The sequence below is a fragment of the Rhea pennata genome, chromosome 7, assembly GCF_028389875.1.
Source record: "Rhea pennata isolate bPtePen1 chromosome 7, bPtePen1.pri, whole genome shotgun sequence".
NCBI lineage: Eukaryota > Metazoa > Chordata > Aves > Rheiformes > Rheidae > Rhea > Rhea pennata.
Window position 1 is genome coordinate 25,986,391 of NC_084669.1, and position 24,505 is coordinate 26,010,895.

Sequence of the window (24,505 nt, forward strand, 5' to 3'; positions counted from 1 at the left end):
GGGAGGTGCACAGAAGGGAAATCATTAACAAAAAGTTCTGCTTGGGCTAAGATGATGCTGAATTTCCAAAATTCACCTCGTGAAACTATTACCCCGACCGATGTATTAGATGGTAAAGCCAACAATTAGTACTTACCTACTCCTAGTTCCCACACACTGCTTTTCATTTGGCTATGAGCTTCTCCACACTCTGTAGATCAGTGTCCATTTCACCAGCACAAAAAGCTGGAAGTAGATTAATTTATCTACTTGCAACTTTGCAGCGTTGCCCAGTGCTTTTGGATGCAAGATTCCATGGTACTAAAATCATAGTAAGGCCATACTAAAAGTGTATTTATTGTAAGAAAGCAAATTTTTACCAATCATATATTTCTTCCTTTCTTCATCTTTCCTTTTTGTTCCTTCTATTTTTCCTTATTTTAGTTCATTTGTTAAAGGATTGTATGAAACAAAACACATTCAGTAATGAAGTGTATTATGAATTCCACACTTGGAATAAAATACACTATTCTTGATGTCAGCAGCCCCCAACAGATCAATTCAAATTCATACACAGGTAGCAGGGTGATTAAGAAATGAAAAGTCCATTCAATGAAAGACAAAGTAAAGAGTTAAGTTTCCTGGCAAAATAAAGATTCAGAAAAGATTTCATTTCTCTCTTTGAGCACATTAGAGATAATCACCATGGACAAACAAAATCTTCTAAGCCAACCTATACAGTCAGAAAGAAAAATTAGTATACACTGCCAAGGAATAAGTTTAGTTTGGAAATAAAAAGATTTCTAACTATTTAAGTAGGATGATTATAGAACAGCCTATAACAGGAAGGACAGGGCAAAAGATCTAGTCTTTTAACAAGAAATGGAGTTTATATTATTTATTTTAGCACACCACCAATGAACCTGTTTGTTGTCTTACCAAAAGATTTTTTCAAGAAATCATTCTGATTACGACAAAAATTTATATAAGTAGCCATGCATCTACATGGAATTCTATTAGCCACATACTGTGACGTTTATGTGCAGAGTATTAATTTTGCAGGTCTGTTGTCATGCATAGTTCTATTTTTGTTGCGTGTGCTACCATTTTGCTACATGGAAATATTTCCTCAGATAACACTGGTTCTCTGCAAGTTACTGTTCCTTAGGGAAAAGCTTTTTTTTGCCTTTTTTTTTTTTTTTTAAGTACTGTACATGCATTTTTTTAAGTACTGTACATGCATTTGGATTTACTCTTCGAACTTTTTTCATACTATATGACCTACTTCTATAAATGACAGAAAGAATATAACTCCAAAGACTGCTTTTCAAAATGTTGAGAAAAAGCGGGGGGGGGGGGGGAAGCACTCTTCAGTATAATGTCTGCCAATTTTAAGATTTTAAGAACTAAAATTTATAGAGACTGAGAAATGTATCTTTAAATAAATGTTGTCAGCCTGCTAAATATAAACTTTTTCATTTTTGAGGTATTTCTTTACCACTAACCTGCAGTTGTTTGCCCATTTCCTAAAATTTTGGACTTAGTTTTCCCATTGTCTTTTTCCTGCCCTCTCCTCTGTCCTCTAGAGACATTTATCCGTGGGGTGTGTGGTGCAGTTTTTTTTTTTTTCCCAGTGTACAGAAAAGAGGAAACCTCAACTTTCATCTAGTACTAGCCTTTGAGTTAGGTGCTGATGATACTAGACTGGTCTCAGAGTTTGTTCTCATTCAGGCAGGTCATTTATTTGCATTCATCTCCTGCCTGAGAGGTTATTCCATTGATTAACCTACACAGGCTGTTCATTTCCATCTCTGCAAATGTGGCAAAACCGTTAGTGACACTCCTAATCAATGCAAAATAATACTGATTTACTTTTCACTTTTACTCACCTACATGTGAAAACTCTATTTCTCCGTAACATTGAATTTTATCTGTGTAGCAACCTGAGACAGCAAATATCTTTCTAAGGTACAAAGTCTCTCATGTCAGTCATTATTGACTTGTGGTGCAAAATCACCTTCTTCCAGAAAGTTGCCAGTACACTGTTCCTTCCCGTACCACTGGATAGCATCGTACCCTCCCAGCAACTTGTGTTTTCCATTTGCTGATAGACTGCTTAGCTGACAAGTACAGACTCTGTCTACAATGCAAAAGTGTATCTTGTTTGAAAGTTGCATTAATAATGATTACTAAAAACAACTAGTAAGAACAAGTAGCTCACCAATTCTTTTAATACAGCTTGTCCCTGTCACCAGAGACCATCAATGAGACAAATGAACTCCTCACAGTTGGTACAGGTTTTGCTTTGTTTGGAAATTTTCTAAGACATATTTCAGAGACAGTATTTAGAACATAACTGATTTATCAACTTTCTAAAATAATCAATTCTTTAAAAAGGAATTTCACCTGACTTCTATGACAGCAGGAACCCACCCTACAAGCTTGACTCCACTCCCATTGAAGCAATTTGCAAAATGGTGCAGGATAAGGCCCTATGGGGTCTTTTATTCTTCTAAAAAAGATACACGCAGAAGCTCTTGGGAATGACAATAGAAACTATTACCCATATATCTGCTATGTATTAGTGAAGAGTATTTCAGTCCCTGAAATACATAAAGTCTCAAAGGAGAAAGGTAATGGTGTTAATAATTCACTTCCTAGCCTTCTCCACTGTTTCTGAGAGAATTTTTCAAGACCAAGAAGAAAAAAGAAAGATACACTGAAAGGAAATTGAAAGCACCCCTGTGATTTGAAGTTTAGCTGCCATGCTCTCTTTTCACAGAAGTATAGATTCATTGATTCTTAAAAAGTTCTTTGGAAAGTCAGCTACACAAACTTGGGGGTGGGGGGAGGGGAGGTCCAATGCTCTGTGTGACCAGAATACCTTACTTTGACATTCATTACAACCACCACAACCAACACATTTATAGTCTAAGCAATCTTCTTTTCACACCTCAGTAGCTTCACAATAGTTACAGGGCAAGCCTAGCATTTAGGAGTTAGGAGGGGCTCAGTCAAGGTACAAATTGTAATTTTCCTTAAATATACAATAAACATGTCTTTAAATGCTATCTATAGTACCATTTAAAAGTGTTGTAAAAGAAGATGTCTGTGTGGTGAAGGAAAGTGTTGTCCTGTCTGCTGCCAAATTTATTCTTATTTCCATCCTGTCATACTGCTCCTCTCCCCCTCCTAAACTATCACCAGATTACTGTTTGAACTGAGTAGTAAGCAGCCATGGCAGTGCTCTGCTGTCAAGAGAAAATCCTGGTTCTTCTGCCAGCTCCCTGAGCAGCACATGTATTAGTCATGGCTCTGTAAATTCTTTCATATAACATGAACAACTTGTGAAGAAATTCCTGGGATTCTCACTGCAAGCATCCATTTATGATCTGCATCTCACAGCTTAATACACAAATAAAAGGCATCGTGGGAGATAAAAAAGCTATGGGAGATTAAAAAAAAAAAAAAAAAGCTATAGATTCTTGCAGATCCCTAGAATATACTTTCCAAGCACTGCTCCTAATGTCATATTACTTACTGGGATCTAGTTCTGCCTACTTTTACAGTTAACAGAATCCCTAAGCTTGGAGAAATCTGGTGATGAGGAACATACAGAAAATAGACTCTAAGGATGTTCCATTTTCATACTTTTGCCCTTATATGAACTTAAACAGTCTTATCTTTCACCAGTTAACTAACAGATACTATTAAGTAACTCCGAAAATTTAATTGCAAGCCAGGATTTCTTTCTTTCTTTTTTTCTTTTCAAGCAATAACTGTCTACTCAGAAATGCACACCAAGCTAGCATAACCACCCTTTCTCCTCAAGTATGTGATACTGGCTTCCACTATATTCCTTGATTTCCTATCACATTTGCATCAAAGGAATTCTTATTCTACTGTTACTGAACTGGAGCCTTCAGGAATGCATCAATTACATCGCCAAAAAGATGCCCAAATCACACAGCTCCTCTAGAAGCAAACTGCATATAACCTCTACTTGTAAACTAACTGGTAGTGCAACAGCAGAAATAGAAAATTACCCAGGAATATCCAGAAAGCTAAAGGCTATGGTTTCAGTTCCATGATTCTCCTGATGGCTTAGGCAAGCAAGAGACAGTAGTCTGACCATTGGTCAGGACTCTTAGAGCATAGCTAGCTTTATTTAATGGGCTTACCTAGCCACAGCAGTGGAATAGAAAAGACTCTGAAGGTCATATGGACCAAAGAATATAATAAAGGTTTTTCTTCTTGTATGTAACATAATTTCTTGCCAAAATACTACTGTGAACAACAATGAATTAATTTCTAGTTATCATCTGAAGAAATTAATATACCACTATCTCTTTATCTTGGAATAGGTATGAAGAGAATCAGTTTTGCTTACTCAACTGAAAACAAAAACAGAGCAAAATCAATACCAGAAGATTCAACTAAAAATCAAAGGGTGATCTTCCTTGCTGAAAAAATTCCAGATCCAAAATTGTCACCCACACCTTTGTTAGCGCAAGTTTTGCAAGTCATCTTCTGCTACCCTGTTCACCTGTCCTTCCCAGTTCCACCATCGGCAGAAGCAGATGAAAACAGCAGTGAGCAGAAAGAAACCATGTCCACTAGCAAATACTAGTTGAGTCTCGGGGAAAACGACTAGTAACATTGCTCCATTGATTGATGGTCGCATGGACTGTCTGCCTTTGCTGATGATGTCTCTAACTAGAGTTCTCTTGGCCAGTTCCAATTTGCTTTTCTTTTCTGCAGAGAAAGAAGGAATCTGGGTGAGCTGATATCAGGAAATACACAGTCTGAGGACAGAAACTTCTGTCAGTGCCAGGTGAGACCTGCAACCCACATTTACCAGTTGAAGCTGCAACCTCAATCTCACAAGAAAATCAGCCAGAAATTCCTGAGCTAACAGCAGCTGTTTAAGAGATCAGGAACAGCTGACAAAAAGTGACAATAAATTGTGGGAGTCCCAAATATTTTGAGAGAGCTGGCAAGTAAGACAACAATAATTACACGTTAAACCAGAGGTCTAGATCTGAGAAAGAAGTGTGGAATATTGCCCCAAACATAAGCTTGGTGATGTCAATTTATTCTGCAGGGGATAAATGTTCATATTCAGCATATTTTATGCTTTCCATCCCAATTTTTTCCTCCAGCTTTCTGCTTATCCTTGTATCTGTTCTGTCCACCCTCATCATTTTTTTTGACTCTACTTATGCATTAAGAAAGAGCTGTCTGATCTAAGTATTCTTTTATGTAGCAGCTAGTACAGTGAGGTTTTAAAGGTTAAGTAAGATGCATAGGTCTCAACACTATCACTAACAATAACAACAATAGGTTGTTCCATAGGCACAACAAACTGTTGCTGGAATGATCAACACACTGCCCGGACGTTGAAAATCAACTTTCTTTTATAGCAGACATTTCTCCAAATGCAATTCAGAAAAAATTACAGTGATGCTACTACACTATACTGCTATTATCTTACAAAAGATTACATTTCGTATGTCTGTCATTCAAAAACCTTTCTAATACGCAGACCTATTTCCTACACATAACCAAAATCTGAACCACGAAGAATTATGATAATCAACAAGAATTTTAGTTTTTCAATGGAGCAAGAAAATCAATTGGGGATAATACACTTGAGTTTATCTAACACTAAATGAAAAGAAACCCTAAAAAGGAATAATGATTCTACAGTAAGGCAATAGAGTTTAAAAAAGGGTTTGGGTCTTCTCTCTCCAAATCATTCCAACTATGCTTCTTCTCGCCAGCAGTAAAACAGGGATTATAGTTTTGCTTCTTCCCATTGTTACTCATCTCACACTGTGCTCATACCATATTCTGTATTTTACCTCGCATTTGTCGGCAGTTAATCAAATGGAAGTCTGACCTTCTTGGGGACTTCAAGTCCTATAGTTCTACAGTATTGTAAATACAAAATAGGGAGCAAACTGTTTATCAACTTTCTCCCTGGTCTACCCAGAAAACTTTGGGTTTGGCTGCAAGAGTCTGCAATTTTCTGAGTTGAAAATCTCAGCTTTTATAAGCACTTGTGTTATAGCTATTTTTAGTTGACTATAGTTTATTTGTCTAATTAATGTAATTGCATTACACACTGATGAAAGTCTGAATTATTATACATTATAAAGTATATTAACTGCATGAAATCATCTTATTATGGCATAGACTAGTACAATTAGCATATAATAATGTGGTAAAAATCACTAGAGATCTGTGAGGATAAAGAAATAACATTCAGTGTCTGCTTGGTAGCTAATATAAAGGCACCGTCCAGAAAATTTACGTTTTGCCTACAACTTACACTTGTTTTAAAGGAAGAGCTAGGATGGCAAGTTAAAGAGGAAGAAAGACTGTAAAATTTCATTTAATGCCTGCATTATCCATTTCAAGAGAAGCAGTTAATTAACTTAACTTGTGACTAAGTTCATTTTTACAGGCTTTCAGCAGCATAGGCTCCACAACTTCTCTACCAAATTCCAGCATAGTCTCCTGGTGCCTCTTCACACATTTATGGTTACACTTATTGCCAGATTTTGAAACACAAGGGAAATTTTTGTCACATCTAAGATGACTGGGAACTACTGACAGCTTTTCTTGCTCCAGTTATCTCCTAGGACGCAGTAGAAATTTTATTTAGCAAAATCTTTACTACTGAGAAGTGCCTAAACACTCAAAATCCTTCCTTCGCGTGCCACGGCCGCAGGCAGGGACGAAGGCTCACCCGGGCGCTGCTCCGCGGCCGCGTCAGGGCGCCGAGAGGCCTCGAGGCCCGGCCGGCGCAGCCCCTGCAGCCCCAGAGCGGGGTGGGGAGGTGTCCACCGCGCCAGGCTCCCACCGCGCCCCTCATCATCCGGCAAGAGCGAGGAGCAAGATGGCGGGGGCGGCTCTGGCGAGGCACCAGGCGAGGCCGGTCAGGACCGGCCACAGCTGGTCAGGGCCCGCCCTGCCCTCAGGAATTTCCTCCCGGCCATAACTTGGCACTGTAAGGCTTAAGCCCTGTGGGAAATTTTAGCGACTGGGAGGCAAAGGAAATGTTTTGATGGAAACACGAACACAGACTCAGGCGCGGGAGCTCGGTTACGAGCCGCTAGAATATAACGCTAGCATATAAGTTGCTGCTGTTACTGTTAAGTCAAAGCTGCAAAGTGCTGCTTGTGAGATTGCTTTCCTAATCTGTCTTCCCCAGGAAGGGCTGTCAAAATTGACTTCCGCACTAAAAATTAATTTGCAAGACTTTAAGTAGTGAGAGAAGGATAACAAAAGTACAATCTTATGGCTGTTATGCTAATGACATAGATAAGATGGAACTAACCCAAAACAAGCAATTATCTGCACTTACTTTATTTTGTAATCACTACCTAGGTATTATTTTCTGTTAAAGGAAAAAAGTAATTACAGAAATGTGTATCATTAAGGAAATGCCAGTCCCATATTATAAATATCCTATGCAGTTTGGAGGCACTGGCAAACACAAAGCTGCAGTTAGATAGTACATAAAAAGGATTAGAAAAGAGAAAAAGGATTGTATTTTCCCACTTCATTTCCTAATATAAAGCCACTCTGTTCTATTCAGGAGGGAAGGAATGCAATATAATTTGTCTATGTTTTAGATATGAGTGGATTTTTGCAAAGCATATTTGTATAGATGTTAACAAAAGTTTTTTAAATATTAAAAGACAACAATAACATGAAAGAAAGGAAAGTCAAGGTAAAGTGCTAAATGATGCTTTGAAGACAGAGAAAAGTAACATGAATATATATAGGAATAAAATATTCTAAATTCTGTTTATAGAAGTCCTGGGACTACTACCATGCTTTTTTCTTGGGAAAACATGGACAAAAGGTCACAGCTCAGATGTTTGCTACAAGGAAATAAAAGGGGACTTTGTAGCAATGTGTTCTCTACACATTTAAGTAGAGTTAAACATTTTAAGAAAATAAAACACCAGTAGGTTAAAAGGTGCAGGCTGCAAAAATTGGTAGGTCTTTTTCAGGAGGTAATGTGGATTTTTTTTAGCTTATTAAATGACTTCATTTGTGAATCCTGATAGAATCTTATGTATGACTGCTAAATGGCAAGCATTAAAATGAGAGCTGTAAAAGTCAGCTCCACAGTGTACGCTTCCTGAAACAGCTAAAGCTTTCAGCCCTCCAGGCAGTTTGACCTTTTAACTACCAGTTTATTAGTAGCATACTGCTACTTTTAGGGTTCAACACATCATTAACAACATGCTTTAAGAGAAATCATTCATGCTGAGACTAGCCAAGTGTTGGGACACCTTTCCTTTTCTTTTATTGTCAATCTTTCAACCTGTTGTCAACCCGTCAACCTTATTAACATTTTACATATTAGAGTCACGACTCAAAGCTTAGACAACAATAGAGCATCCCAGTGCCAGTTTCCTGAAGTTATGGAGCAACTTAGTTCTTCCAATAACACCCTTCTCCATAATAGCCAGAAGGCTCATGGAGTCCTGAAAGGTCCCCTGAGAAAGAGAGTGCGTATCATTGCAGTGGACAGTTTTGGCTCTAAGTCCATAGCTCTGAAGTTCTCACTGTGAAACATCTGCCCTCGATCTGGCAGTCAAAAAAATCCTTAAGCTCTCTAGCCACAAACTCCTCACAGACAGCCTTGTCAAGTTACCTAAATTTTGACACCCCATACAACCTAATAGAGATTTCCAAGCTTGCCATGTAATACAATCTGAGTTGCTGGCAGCCACAGCTGCCTTCACATGCCACGTCTTTCTGATCTCTGCTGTTAACAATACTTTAAGTGTCAACAGATGTCATCATGTGTAATGTGTCAAGAACAGCCAACATGTGTGCCATAGTTGACAGAGTTCCCTCCAAAGAGGCAGCATGTATATTATGCAGACATGTCCATTATAACCATTCTGACACTGTGGGCACAGGAGCTCTTTTGAAAGTTCACTGCAGTGTTCACTTGTGAAGTTCAAACTAATTCGGCTTACTTTTTATTTGTGTGATTGGGGAAAAAAAAATAAAACAAAACAGACCATGGATGATTCCATCCTGCCTGCTCATAAATACCCATTCTTTGGCAGCTGAAGATGGTGACCTTTCATATTACTGGCTAAACTCTTTGGTGGTTTAACACCAGTGTTAATGTTAAATTACCATAGCTCAGAGCAAATTGAAATCCATCATGTGCTACCCTATAGCACTTGCACATACATAAGAAAATATTTCAGTATGATTTCCAGACCACAGGCATTAAGCTTCAAGATGTAGTGGGTGTTTGCAGATTAGAAACATCTGTGTGTCCTACCCATATCCCTATCAAATAAATGGAATCTGTTTCATTTAAATTAATATGTTCATCTAATCTCCATCTAATGAATAGAACCAGTAACTCTTCCAATCAATTTCCCATATTTGTGAATACATATAGGACTAAATTTGCACATACTCTATCCCACAAGTGATCAGTAAAACATTAACAAAGTGAACACTGAGACTACTTGAGTCAGAAAGCTAACACCACAAATCAGTCAAAAAGTACGAGAGACCTTTACCAAAATCCTTGTGAAATGTACATACCTATCTGGTCAACTGTATTCAGAACACTCATTTGGTCAACTCTGAAAGATGTTCAGAGAGTAGCTATTTTTTGTGAAAACTCTTCTATTCACATAAGACCAAGACATTCTACTGGAGCAGAATTATGCACTATTGTTCTCGTATAGAACAATTCTATCTTCCAATGAAGGGGAGGAGAAGAGACAAAAAACTCAAAACTAATGAAAAGGTTAAATTTTTAGATGCTACGTTAGCCAAAAGGAGCCGTTCACAAGTCAACTGTAGTTTACAATATGTTACCTGACCAGTTACTTGCAGCTTCTCTGATGTATTTTGTCAGATTCAGTCTGAAAAGAGTTTGGAAGCAAGCTGAAAAGTGATCTTTGTTTAAAAAGATAACATTTTGGCAAGCATTGACATAACTAAAGATTTCAGCCTTGATATGACTTATTGATATTATTACAAACTATTTAAACAAATTTTGATATTATTTAACATACTTTACATATAAATGAAGGGATTGCACTAATCAAGATGAATCTAACTTGCACTAGTGAGAGTACACTAAGCAAAGAAATTGTTGGGGCTGTCTATATTCCCTGGAATTCATGATAAATTTCAGAAATATTCATTCTGGCATTTTTCTTAAGTGGAGACATACACACAAATATTTTCAATGACTAAAACTATTTTACAACAGAAGCATAGATAAATACATACATATAATTCAGTCTCTCTTTCAAGGATTAAATAGAGAAAATTGGTATTTTGGGACAAAGTCAAAAAAATATATATTTTCCTTTAATTTGGTTGACAAAAATCTAGAACAACATTAGCATCAAAATATAAGAGATTTCAAACATCAAAAAAGTTTTCATACATACCAGAGGATACACAGATTATTTATCCACTTTTTAGAAAAGATGTAGTATGAACAATTACAGAAAAAACAGAACAAAAAAACTCCGTGACTTTCTGAACAAATTTTAAGGAACACCACAGTCCTTGCATTGTTACCCAAAAGGGAATCAGTTCTTTAGAATCAGCCTACCACATTAGATTGTTGTGATAGATCATAAAACAATTCAATTACTGCATTGTCCCTCCTGTAAGTATAACAACTATGTTCTGAGATGCACTTTACACCAAAGCTTATTTAACATGTAATCAGCTCTTCAGCTAGAGATATATATTTATTTAATTCTCAGAAAGATAATTATTGATCCTGACATAAGGGATGGCTTCAGGAAAAAATACTATCCTTATAAAACAGATGTGAATTCTTATTTCACATATAACTAAAATTAGAGACATTCAAACCAGTTTGAAAAAGCAGACTTTTAGATCAGATGCATAGATAGCTACCAGGTCAGAATGAGAAAGAAAGAGGAATTATTAGTAAAATAATGCTTGAAAATATACAGCCTGTAAAATAAGAACACAAAATAATTACATAACTGCTTTATCCAGCAATCAGATCCGCAGTACCAATTTCTCCCTATGAATCTGTCCATTACAAAAAAAGAAACCTGAAAATTCACCATGCTCTATGTTATAGTTCCTTAGTTACTACCAAACTAGCTGTAAAAACTACCCAAGTATTGCAGATTTAACTCCTAACTGCTTTGTTACATTACTTATATGAAAAAGGGAGAGATAAAAAGTATCGCCAAGAGCTTTAATTTCTTACGGATCTGAAGAATTTCATTTTTTATTCTCACTGCACATGACTACACTTAAATTATAACTGTCAAAGCGATTACATGTTTTTACTGAATTGCTTTAAAGGAATCATGAGAAATCTCACAGAGGTGCCAGAGGTGCCTTAACATTCCCATCCATTTTTTTTTTAAATGAACCATACTAAAGGTTTATCTATCACTGGGTTTCAATATCCTTGTAACAGTCAATATTACTGAATATTAAAACAAGCCTTACAGAACTAATTTGATTATTAATATATGAATATTTTCAAGGAATCAGTGAAACGTCTTTCATGCATTTCTCTGCAAAACTCCAAACAGCTGAAATATAAACTGGACCTGGAATAATGAATCCCTTCCATTCAAGTGGGAAGGGGTCTGGAATGGTAGGAGGTGATAGGAAAACCAATAGGATTGTCAAGGTAGAGAATAGGAAAGTGCTCTTTGGGGAAAGATGGTTGGGAATGGGAGATCTGTGTTGGGAAACACTGGGAAAAAAAGGATACTTTCAGTTGATTGTCCTGCAACCTTGGGACTGCAGCCTGCTTCTCTAACTATATACCCTCATTTGGGTGTGTGATTACAAGGATGGTATCCCACTTTCTCCACCCTTTTTCCTTTCTTTTTCTTAAAGAAGATGTGGTCTTAGACAGCAGGGTATAACTAAAAGGTAAGAAACATAATAGAAAAATAGCATGTTTCTGTTAAAAGACCTTTTTTTCCACTCACATCCTGATAGTATGTCTTTTATAGTTCTAATGAAGAAAGAGAGCATTATGGTATGGAACTTGGTATGTTGAAGGTGATAAGATCTACTACAATAAAACAGACAGGAAAAAAGAAGGAAGATCTCTTTTAGATAAAAACAGGTCAAGATTATTGAAATGTGAGCACAACTTAATTTGAAGTGGAAATATCTTCAGATTCTTATAATTCTCCAAAAGCTTTAAAAGACATCTTCAATTCTTTTTGATAGACCGCCTCAAAGGAAATTGAAGGTCAAGTACGATCAATCTCACGTAAGACTGGACAAAAATAAACTTTAATAAACTTGCTATTCTCTTCACAAGCCATCAGTAAATTCAGTTTCCACGTCATATTTTAAAAGGTCTAACCTTTTAGACAAAGGTATCAGTCAAGCACTTCTACAACTTCTGTGCTAAGCTCTTAAAACCTCAATGGAATCAATTACAACATTTAGCAAAACAGTTTGTAACAAGGAACTTCAGAGATTCCAGTCCAATATTCTGCTTATTTACTTCTACTTAATTCTACTAATTTAAATTCCCCAATAAGGAGAGAAATCTCAGCATTTTGGGATGTTTTGAATCATCTTATATATCATCACCACCTTAAAAAAAAAAAAAAAAAAACACAATCTTTTTTTAAACACAAAACAAAATGTTCCTGAAAAATGCCTCAAAATCCTTGGGGTCTGAACATTCTCAGTTTATAAAGAGTGTAGATCATTTTTCTCCCTCTTTTCATGTTTTCACAGAACAATCTCTTTCCTTTGGGTTGCCTCTCTGATGTCAGGCTCCATCAGCTTGGCTGAAGCACTCCAGTAACTAAAGATGAACCTAATCAGAATTCTGGATCTGGATACTCCAAATCCATCAAATGTTCCATCAAATCCATATTCAAATCTAGAAAAAATACAAATGAAGCATGATTCCACCTTTACAAATATGTATTTAGCATTTCTATAACAGCAGCAGACTGTGGCACACAAATTAGCCCCAAGGGATTCTGTGTAGTAGAAGAAAACGCCCATAGCTCAGTTATCAAAGCTTACATAAATCCTGTAGGGTCTGGTCAGAGCTTTTGGGGTCTTCTGATGTTATTACTAACACAGCAGAATAATGTGTGGTTTTGCTGTACTGTAAATTCAATAAAGATGAGAGTAACCCAGAAGAGAATAATACAGAATGTTTTACAAAGAAACAAGATTATTTTAGCTTTGTTTAAAGTCATTTGTGTCAGTAAAAAAAAGGTAGAAAGGAAGCTGACTATAGAGAGGAGAAATGACTAGCAAAGAACTGAAAATACTGTTTTATATCCTTATTCACAATCATTTTAAGAATATACTCTAAGGAAAGATATTCCCAAAACCCCTACTAAGGTAAAGCATATGCTATAACTTCTTGAAAAGATAGCACTGATGTTACTTTTGCTTTGTTTTCATTGTCTATTTTCTCTTTTCAGAGAACTTAAGACAACTGCTTGATTGATACATTGAGCTAGGTTCTCTAATGCTTTAATGTGCAGAACAGCATACAATACAGCAATACAGCATAACTGTAACATCACCAGTGTGCATGAGATCTGGAGTTAATGGATTCTCTAGAGAACTGCAGTAATGGTAACACTAAAACTGTACCACGGAGATCCCAGAGAAGCTTGTGCAAATATTCTTCAGGAAAAAGCATACAGAAATGTATCTAGTGAATCCACTTAATACATTAACATGCCAAACAATATCAATCAACTTCCTCCTCTGTCATAATAATGAATTTCAAGTTTGAAGGTGTCCACTTTGTCTATACGTAATTGGAAAACACAACGCTGAAGGTTTTTTTTTGTTTTTTTGTTTTTTTTTTTTTTGGGGGGGGGGCGGGCTGCTGTTCTTTTCTGACATGAGAGCAAAGGGGTAAAAGGATTCCTTTCTCACACTACTGGTAACATGTTAATTAACAGATAATGTATAGTCAGCACTGGATCACCACTTCTTCTTCTTAAACCAAATATAGGCATTCTCTCTTGAAAACACCTTTGCTTTTTTGACTTCTTGGTTAGACTGTGGATCTATGTATTTGTCTGAATACAGTGACCTGGATTTCTCTTTTCCTCTGTTTCTACTGGCCTCTAAGAGCTTTGTATGTCTCTTACAAAATTTATCTGGGCTTATCTTCTGTTGCATCTACTATACAATCTCTGCCAGCCCTACCATCACCCCCTCTCTTGTGATGCCTTCTCTTACTGATACAGGGATTTAAAGAATTTACTTCTGTCTCTAATGTGTTTCTACATTCGTTCCTTTGAAACAGCTTTGAATCTGTATTAGAGAATTCCTTGTCAGTCATATCATAATCACTTTATGATTCCCTCCTCACGTCTGATGGGATCTCAGACTCCACAAATTCAGGTGGTCTCTCTGTGCATTACCAGATATTGCTCTCCTGAATCAGATAAAGGCCCACATTAAATGTATTCCATTCTGTCAGCATTTTATGTAAAAATCTACAGCAGACCCTTAGTGGGGGCTGGAAAAGAGCTGGCAGCTGGCATGAGTGGGAGTAAGCAGCCTAAGGACAGTGTGCAAAATGCAGCAATGAATGACAGTTCCATTTTTATCAGAAACGGAGCCTGGGTTTGCTAAAGAATCTCATCTACTGTTTAAAATTATACTTTTAACCTGCAAATCTTTCTCACTGCTTCTTCCAGCATTGAAATGAATTGAAATTCAGTGCAGATGGCTCATTAATATCTGAGAAAGGAGGGCAAGTTATCCTCCTGAAGAATTTTATTGTTCCTCCTGTCTTTGATTTAGGCCAATCTTGGGTGAAAGTTTATACTTTCTAAAGATTAAGACTAGAATTTCTAAACAAACATAGGCAAAAGAAATATCCATTGACACTCAGATGGATATGCATTTTTCCAAATAACAAAAAGATGCAGCAAAACTCATTTGTAAGCCAGTAAGAGTTGGATACCTAACTGTGTTAGGCCAGAAAAAACGTATATTAAAATCCCCCGCTTTATTGTTCTGAATCTGATTTAGAGTTGAGAATGGCTCTGAATCATCTTTGCTTTGTATTCAGTGGTTATCTACAGAACTCACCAGATTTTAAGCCTATATACGCATGCACATGTGGAGAAAAGAGAAATATGAGACAACATCCCTACATATTATAAATTGGAAAGCTTAGTTTAATAGCTATCTTTTATGGAAAAATAATAGAAACATTAATATATATTTTGTAATAGAAACATTAGTATATATTTTATATTTTGTATTCATTGATACTTCAGGATGCATAATGTATATAATGATATCAAAAGCCTATTAAATGTACTTGTTCTAGGGAAAAAAAAACAGCTTTGTCTATCAGTATATAGCATCTGATCTTCCAAGGTGCCAATAAACTTCAGTTCCTATTGATTTGAATAAAATCAGAACCATGAAATATTCCTTTTATATTATTTCAGAGAATGTTTCCTGAGAGATTGCTTGGTAGTCTGTGTCTGTGAATCAATTCAGATATCTAACTAATGGAGTAATATTTTATACAAGCTATTACCACTGCATTATGATGATCAGACATCAAAATCATTTCCTTATCATAGAATTGGTAAGTTTGGAAGGGACCTCTGGAGATCATCTAGTCCAACTCTAAATGAGCGGCCCATACGGGGATCAAACCCATGACCTTGGCATTATTAGCACCACACTCTAACCAACTGAGCTAAACCTAACCCCATATTATTACAAGCTCCTTCTGGTGCCATTTCATTTTGCTTTAAAAGCACCTTTAGTTAATCTGCCTTTACAGCATGAACAAAAAAGTACACCTGTGAAGAGCCTAAACAAATTTGAATGCAGCTCTTGTTTTTGTACACATGGATCATACACGACCAATTTCTAGCTGTATTTGTTTACTTTTAACTATCATCCATATGTATCAGTCTTCTTACTAAATACACATTTAAGGACAGACCTATTGCAATTTCATATTGAAAGCAATTTCTTAATTTAAAAATCATTTATCAAGGATGCTCCATCTAAAATATTTTCCTTTCTACCACTTCTACGAAGAAAAGCGATAACTGACAACGGGTAATCTACAACATGACCACTGGGGGTCATTGATCTTACACAAATATTCCAGTACAGTAATATATTTGTGTCTTTATTGCATAGGAATAATATTTTTAATTGAATTAATTATTTCAAAAGAGAAGGTCACTTGGAGAGTCATATGCAGAAGATTAACCAATGGCACTCTCTTGTTTCAGTTGTTACACAGGAAAAAGGAATACAACATTGTCCAAAGAGATATCCAGAATAAAAGCAAGAATCCGAAAAACTGGATACATCACGTAACATGTATGTAGGGGGAAAAAGACTCTACACCTTTATTCAGTTATTTTCTTACATTTTTAAGGTGACAAACAAGAACTGTAATTGCACATACAGGAATTATTATGAAAAATGCAACACTGAACTCTGATTTACCTTGTATGATTTACTTTGCTTTTTTTGAGCTGTCCATAATATTTCTAAGCACTGTGCAGAAATCACAATCAAAGCAGAGCTTAATTCTAACATGCAGTGAAAAGCAGGCATTTAACTTACGAAATACAAAAATATGTTCTAACTAAAGAACAATACAGTCCAACGTTATCTTAGAAGCAGAAATCTTACATACCTGTCACTGCACCACAAATATGAGTTAAGAATTAACTGCAGTTTAAAAATCAATACACGTGATATGATCCCCCATAGTCCAGAAAATTTAAAATAAAATAAACAATAGGCACCTGAACATAACATCTAACTTCCAAAATTTGTAGAGCTTCAAGAAGTAGATCAGTTTTATCTGGTATGTAAGATTTATATCTTATATATGAGCACATACTCCTAATTAAGCAAACGCAACACAAGCACATTCAATCTTTTTTCCCAGTAATACAAATCATAGATTGACAATGAATGATGTTATCTTTCCAGTAAGAAAATAAACTTAGCTTTTCATCTATTTGCATGAACAGTATCTGTGCCTGCAAGACTACTAGACATGCATATATCCCTTTAAAATTCTGGCCTGCATAATACTGCCAGTAGATACTTTGGCTGCCAATTTCTGACCAAGAAATCACGTTCTTAAAGAGGAAGACCAGGCCTCCATTCCAATTTATATTCTGACTCACTGCTGGCTCCAATTTATTACTACTCAATCTCTTTCAGGCATACTTAATCTCTTCACCATAGGCACAAACTCTTAGCAAATTCACCACCAAGATGATACTTTGCTCAAAAAAATTTACATCTATAAAATGATAGTGTTTATATGCTACAGTACCAAATTTATCCTCACTTTAGCCTAATAAACAGCAACAGATACCTACAACACAGCCCAATAAACCATATATATCCCACAGCTTCATGGCTACTCCTCTTCCTCCTACCTTCAGCATTCCAAAAAGGACTTTTGCCACAGAATTTTTTTTGAAATCATCTGTGAGTCCCAAAATCTCATCACGAATTTTAGACTTGGCAAGGTAACCTTTTCCCTTGCCAAAAGGGGAGGAAGTTCATACAAAAATACACTAAACTATCAAACATGAATACAGTCTAGTAGGAAGGATCACTCCCTGTATTTTCAGCTCTTGCTCTGTTCATTTTCATTGTAATTAGTCAATTAAGTTGACCTGTTGCCAATATTTCCAAGGTTATTTCCGTTAAAAGTAAAAAAAAAAAAAAAAATCCAATTTAGAAAAAATACATTCTGTATAAGGTATCATCAACAATAAAGTTATCCCAGCAACAGATGCCTTTCCTAGTGCTAAAAATGAATGCCTCAGTAACATTAATTCTTTCAATAATTATATCTGTTTGTTTTTTCATGTAAATACACAAAAATCCTACTATACTACCTTACATGATCTGCAACTCTTTTTCTGCTGAGAATCAGAGAATTATCAATAAACCTTGTAAGTCTCTTGAAATCTTGTTCTAAAACTGTATCATGATCTATCAATTCATCTAATTTTTGAAAAATCAGTCATGAGGGGTATGAATATTAGCTGAGAACAAGTAAAAAAGAAACAATCTACATAAAAAGAAACTGTACCTGCCTTAATATCCTTCATAAAGAGGAACTACCTAGAGTGATGTTTGAGAAAGAAATTAGAAGGTGAGCCTGCCAGGTTTTTAGTCTTGGTTTTAAATTAAATACATAACTTGTCACAGAGTTTATCATAGTGCAATTCTGTTTACATTAACTGTGCTTCAGAAAGAAACAGGACAACCTCAGAGTTCAGACAACATCAAAATATTTTGGTGTGTGTAGTGCAAGTTTGCCACAGTTTAGAATTAAGTCTAGTGGGAAAATGCTCCATGCAAAAGGAGTCTAAGTAAATGCTGTTCAGTGCCTAGTTAAATGAGTCCTGCTCTTTTGGGGCTCACTGAAGTACTGAGTTGGCCTAACCAATTCAATTTGTCAAATATCCTAGGAAGCTGGCCTTTGTTAAATGGCATCTTCTTTCCTCTTTTGTGCAGGCAACTGTGACCCAATGTATCAGTCAGTAACAGTAGAAGAAATTTAATTGCAAAAGTTGTGAGCTTTATAGAAGTTGCAAAAAAAGAAAAACAATCTGAACATTTGAACATATATATCAGCTCACAGGCAATGTATTGCTGAGCTCATCAGCAAAATTTTGTCTTAACTAAATATTAGAAATTTGATGTATTTTCCTATTCTTTGCAATCTGAACAATAGAGTATCTGCACACTATAGCTCACGCACAATATAGTGCGATCTGAACAATCAGAGCTGCAGACTTAAGCACATAATAGAACAATTGTTCAGTAAAAATCTGACATAAAGCACACTGCATGTTGTTTTGTTTAGCATAATGGAACCATATTAAAAGTAACACATGGTTAACAGAGAAATAGTCTTCTAGACTGAAACCACAAAAAGAGAGAGTTTCATATCTCTGCAAAAGCAGCCACAAAAAATTCAGCATGGTTAAGACTCCCTAAAGTCATTCTAGGTGATGTGATTAATTTCTGATAAAGAATTTGTCATCAATTTAAGATATCTGAGACAACTGTTTAAGTAGTTCATTATCATGTTTTCACTGAAAAACTTGCTGATGCTGACAACAGCATTTACCAGCTGTTTATTCATCATTACTATCGATATTACATATGTCTGTAAATAAGATGTGAAAGCTGTATGTAAACATATAAATGATAGACATGTTTGGGACAGATTTGTTTCAGATGAGATTCTATCTTATTTACTAATCATCAACATATCTCATTCATATAAATTATATGGTACCAGCCAATCTGCTTTAGTTTACCTATTAATTTTGATTTTGGTGAATTTTGCAGTAGGTCACACATGCCATATATAGCTGGACCCTGGAAATTTTAACTCCCTTGTCTCTTTATAGGAAAAGAGCAGCAGCTACTCATTTTCAAAGTATTACATGTGGCAAAGAGCAGAGAAGGATCAGGAAGAGGAGGTATAGGAATAAAAATATCCTATAAAACTTACACTCATGTTCCAATTTTTGTCAAGGAAATCCAAAATTTAGCCATGTGGTTGAATAAAGGGAAACAAGGAGCAACATCTTGCAGAGAGCAATAAACAACTCAGTTTCTGAAAAAATGTGCATGTTTAAATCACAGTCATTTTGCTCAAGTCGATCTTCGAGAAAGAGATCAGAAAGAGCCCTGTATGTCCCTCCTACCATATCATCATTCTTCTAAAATGCAATATTTTCTGTGACTATATAGCACTAGATACTGCATACATAGTACTTGCAGTAACATCTTTTTCTCAAATACTTGTATTTGTATTAATTGTCTCTGAGACTGAAATCAAGGAAGTTCCATACCACTAAAAAAGCAGAAAAGGAAATGAGCATGATCTCTATACTGAATCATGTTAGGGAGTTTGTACTACATTCCTTTCAGTTCTTTGGGAAGTCCCAATATTAGTTGTCTTTGAGTAAGTAAAAGGAACTTTGGTCTCACTGACTCACATTAAACATTCCAGAGATTTGTTTTCTTTGACTTTGTTCTCATTTCTAATTTGAGCATTATTTAAAAAAAAAACATTTTTGCACCTATATTGCAATTTCCTGATTGCATCATACCTTCTCTGTGTTGTATCTTTCATTAAAAACCATCAAACTACAGGAAAGAGACAGTCTCACTACTACCCAGCACTGGTAGGCACTGGTGGAACACTTCACATCTGGAGCACTGTGTCAGTTCTGGGCTCCCCAATGGGAGAGACAGGGAACTACCAAAGCAAGTCTGGCAAAGGGTCACAAGAATGATTAAGGGACTGGAACATCTCTCACACAAGGAGGGGCTAAGAGAGCTGGGACTGTTGAGCCTGAAGAGGAGCAGTTTCAGGGGATTTGATGGGAGGGAGTAAAGATGACAGGGCCAGACTCTTCTCAGTAGTGTCCGGTGAGAGTACAAAAAAAAAAACAAAAAAACAAACAGACGTAACTTGAAATACAGGTAGTTCCACCTGAACATCAGAAAACTCTTTTGTACTGTGAGGGTGGTTGAACACTGGAGCAGGTTGCCCAGAGAGGCTGTGGATTCTCCATCCTTGGAGATGATCAAAACCCTATAGGACACAGTCCTGGGCAGTCTGTTCTAGCTGACTCTGCTTGAGCAGGGGTTGGACTAGATGATCTCCAGAGGTCCCCTTTAACCTCAATGATTCTTTGATTCCCCCTTAAGCTACTGTTTTAAGTATAGCTCTCACTATGTGTACAGAAACTAACATACAGAAATCAGGATTTTGTCAGCTCTGAGATCACAAATCAAGACCAACATACAGAATTTAGGTATCTAAACAGTTTAGGTGTTACTGACTATTACCAAGAGTTAAGGTGTCCCAAATGTAAGTCCCAAAGTCTTAACCTGTTTGCCTTACATCCCAGTTAAAATTTGAAGAACATTTATCATCAAAATCCTGCCCCTCCCCACCCCACCTAAAAAGAACCCCCCACAGAAAGCAAACAAACAAACAAACAAACTCAAGAAACACAGCATGGCTAGAAGCCAAATTTTCTAGGATAATTTTCCCAATAAAGTTTGGGAAATTTTGCAGACGTTTGGAATCTCTGAAGATCAAGACACAGGTAGCTTCCACATAATAGCAGTATAAGTTTGTGACAGACCTAAAATACAGTCCAGATCTCTGGATTTTAAGTTATTCGCTACTGGGCTGAGAACAGCGAAATAGAATCGGTATCATGTCACCTACACTATCCAACTAAGTACATTAGGCTAGCATGTGAAAAATCATTTCAGCAAAGGTGGTCTTAATTTCTACTGATATAGTGCTGTTTTCTGGGTTGATGGTGAAATATCATATGGCCTTAAAGTAAAAGCAATAGGTTTTAATATGATCCATCAAATAAAAATCAGGGAATCAAAATCTTGAAATTACAAACAAAAAGGTCTTTCTGTGAATTTCTGTGAAACTACCGAGTTTTACAACAGTGATGAATAATAGTTGTTGATATCATTGTCAAAGCCATAAATGTGGGAGCCAACAAGAATATGTGGAAATTCTGAGTTCTGTGGTATTCAAAGGGAAACAAAATGTTCTGATTTTCACCATGCCTAACAAGGTATTAAAAAATAAAATAAAAAAAAAAAAAAAAAACCCACGAACTTTCCTCTATCTTGCCAATATTTACTCCTCAGTGGTTTTTGCTAGCCTTAAAATAGGAGGGGTCTGGAAGTTCTTAGAGTGTGTGTATATATATATATATATATGTATATATATATATATATATATATGTATATTTTTTTTTTAGATCAAAAATATGCTTTTGAAGTTAATCTCCTGACTATGGCCATTTACTGAACTTTAGTTTGCATTGCAGAGTGGTGTCAGAGTACATAAACTAGATTCCTTTTGGACGAAACCTAGCAGGAAGATGTGCTCCAGGAACCAAATAACCCTCAACTGCTAAGGAACCTTCAAGTCCATGGGAACTGTCTAGATCTAGACCAAAATACCTCTCCCACTCCTGAAGGGTACACTATGACACAGGATCCTTAGCACCAACTGTTTTAGTCTACAGAACCACTACTATTTTTGGACAACGCTGCTGGCTAATGTAGACATTGCCTTTGTTTTCACATTTGCTATTTTCTTTTTTTTATTTATAGACAAGGGATTTCTCATTCTGATAAACATTGCTTAAAAGGGCAATCATTAGAATTGGATTCACTCACCACTTCAGTTGCACGCTTTATAATTTTTTGGCTTCAATAAAGTTGCTCCAGACTTACATCGGTATGAGAGAAGAATTGAATGGGCTTTCTCTTAAATTCCCTGCTTCCTCTAAAATCCCACTAATCCCTAGGATGCTTATCCAGTGCCGCTGTTCTGCTCTGTGCTAGCGAATCTGCTACAAAATGTTGTCTGTGAAAGAGATGACGTAAAGATCTTTGTAGAAAGGGGATTTGCATTTCATACAGTCCCGACCTTCCTTACACAGATGCTACCAAATCCACTGATATGGAATATAGAAGTGCTATAACAAGACAGAAGAAAAAAAATTTAAAACTTCTTGTATTGAGAAGATGTGAAAGTTCAATTTCTGTATCATTTTAAACTAAAAAGAAACAGAAACCAAGCTTATCTTCACTGACTCCTATGAGTTAAACCAAAAAACAGATCTGTTTCCTGAACAAACCATTTGCCATAATAGTCTTTCAGTTTTTCTATGATCATATAATAGTAAGCTACTAACAGAAAAGCTGCTATACAAAGATAGAACCTTTTCTACCTCAGTGTATCTTCCACTACGTGTTCTCACTGAATGCTGTTTTATTTCACGGACCACGTCAGCAGCATATATATAGGACAGTAAGTTATTGTATTCTGCCTATGTTCTGGCTGCATATCTCATCCAAATCTAATTTAAATTTTAACTCTAAAATTCTTAGTATTAATGACAACTGCAAAAAAGACAGAAATCCAGACTGATTTGCAAATCTCACTTGGTTTCGGGAGAGTAAGACAGAGAAATTGCACTTTTTCTTTGAAAAAAAGCAATTTTAGTGTTGAAGTTCATTATAGAAATGTATGTGACATCAAGTAAATCAGGCTAATAATCACACTCTAATCTATTTTAAGAATCATGTATTCCTTCTGCATTTTATCATTCCATTTCAGTGCTACTAAGCCTACCTAATAATAGCATCACTGCATAAAAAGACCTTAAACTTTATTTCAAAGCTAGCTAATCCTACACATCTTTGTCTAAAATATTAGGTTGGCAGAAAACAGAAACAAACTCCCCTACACCTCCTTAAGGAATTCAGTAGTTTAAGTGGAATATAGACTCATTGCCATTTATGTCCTGGAAAATATATCCTGTCAGTGTTCACAATCCTGTGACTTAGCAACAGTGTTTGAAAAACATGCATATTTCAAACAATACTGTTTATATTCACCAAGTCTGTGTCCCATATTATATTCAGTGATGACCTGTAAGAAATGATATTTATCTTTCTGAAGTTCAATAAAAAGATGATGTATTTAGAGAGTATACAGTCAAACAGTATAAAATATCCCGATTCTACTGATATTTTATGACTATGCATTTATTCTGACTAACAATAAAAACATTGTTATATGTTCGATGTTTACAAATATTCTGTAAACCCTAGACAATTCTTTAATGAGATAATATAGGAAAATCACAAAACATTTTTCCTTGCACAGTGACAGAGAACTACTAATTAGTCTAAAAATCTAAGCACCATTAATATACAATCTCAAATACACTGCTAAGAATTCTAGCTGGGAATTTGATATTATCATCTGTGCCATGGGACTATCTCTTTTTTACAGTAAAATCTGCATTCAAAAATAAATCCTTAGAGTACTTTAAAACTATTTTTGTATTAGTGACTTGCAGAATTAGAGGATACATTATAGGATATTGGTCAAGTGAACACATTTGAACTACATGAGTTTTAAAACATTTCAATTAGAACATCAAATGAGAAAATCTGTATCTGAGAAGAATAATCTCTTAATTCTAATCGTTTAAAGTGTGCGTGCAGTTATTTTGCTCCTCCTTCTTTTGGAGGCTTTTACAAGCAGTCGCAAACTAGTACTACTGCAGCGAAAACCATCCAGGAAAACTAAAAATATAAATCTATGATTCTATTTCATTAAAGTTTTTGTATCTTTTTCTTTGTATTCTGCACATCACAGGAACGGTGATAGAAACTAGGAGAATATATAACTAGCTAAGGGAAAATACTGTACTTGCCTATGAGCACAAACTATTCAGGGTGAATTTTCAGAACTTGTATTTTTGTACATACCTATGTACACACACAGATAACACATTATGCAATCTATGATAACATATGCATATAAATAGGTGAACATATATCAACATATGTACAGCTATCATTGAACACAGTTAGGTTTCATCAGTGTGAAAGATAT

General features: G+C 35.8%; 1 protein-coding gene across 6 annotated transcripts in view; it reads right to left on the reverse strand.

The window, feature by feature from the left end:
- The window catches only part of KCNMA1 (potassium calcium-activated channel subfamily M alpha 1), a 510,592-nt gene that overhangs the window by 233,940 nt on the left and 252,147 nt on the right, over positions 1-24,505 (reverse strand). The gene's annotated exons all lie outside the window — the stretch shown is intronic.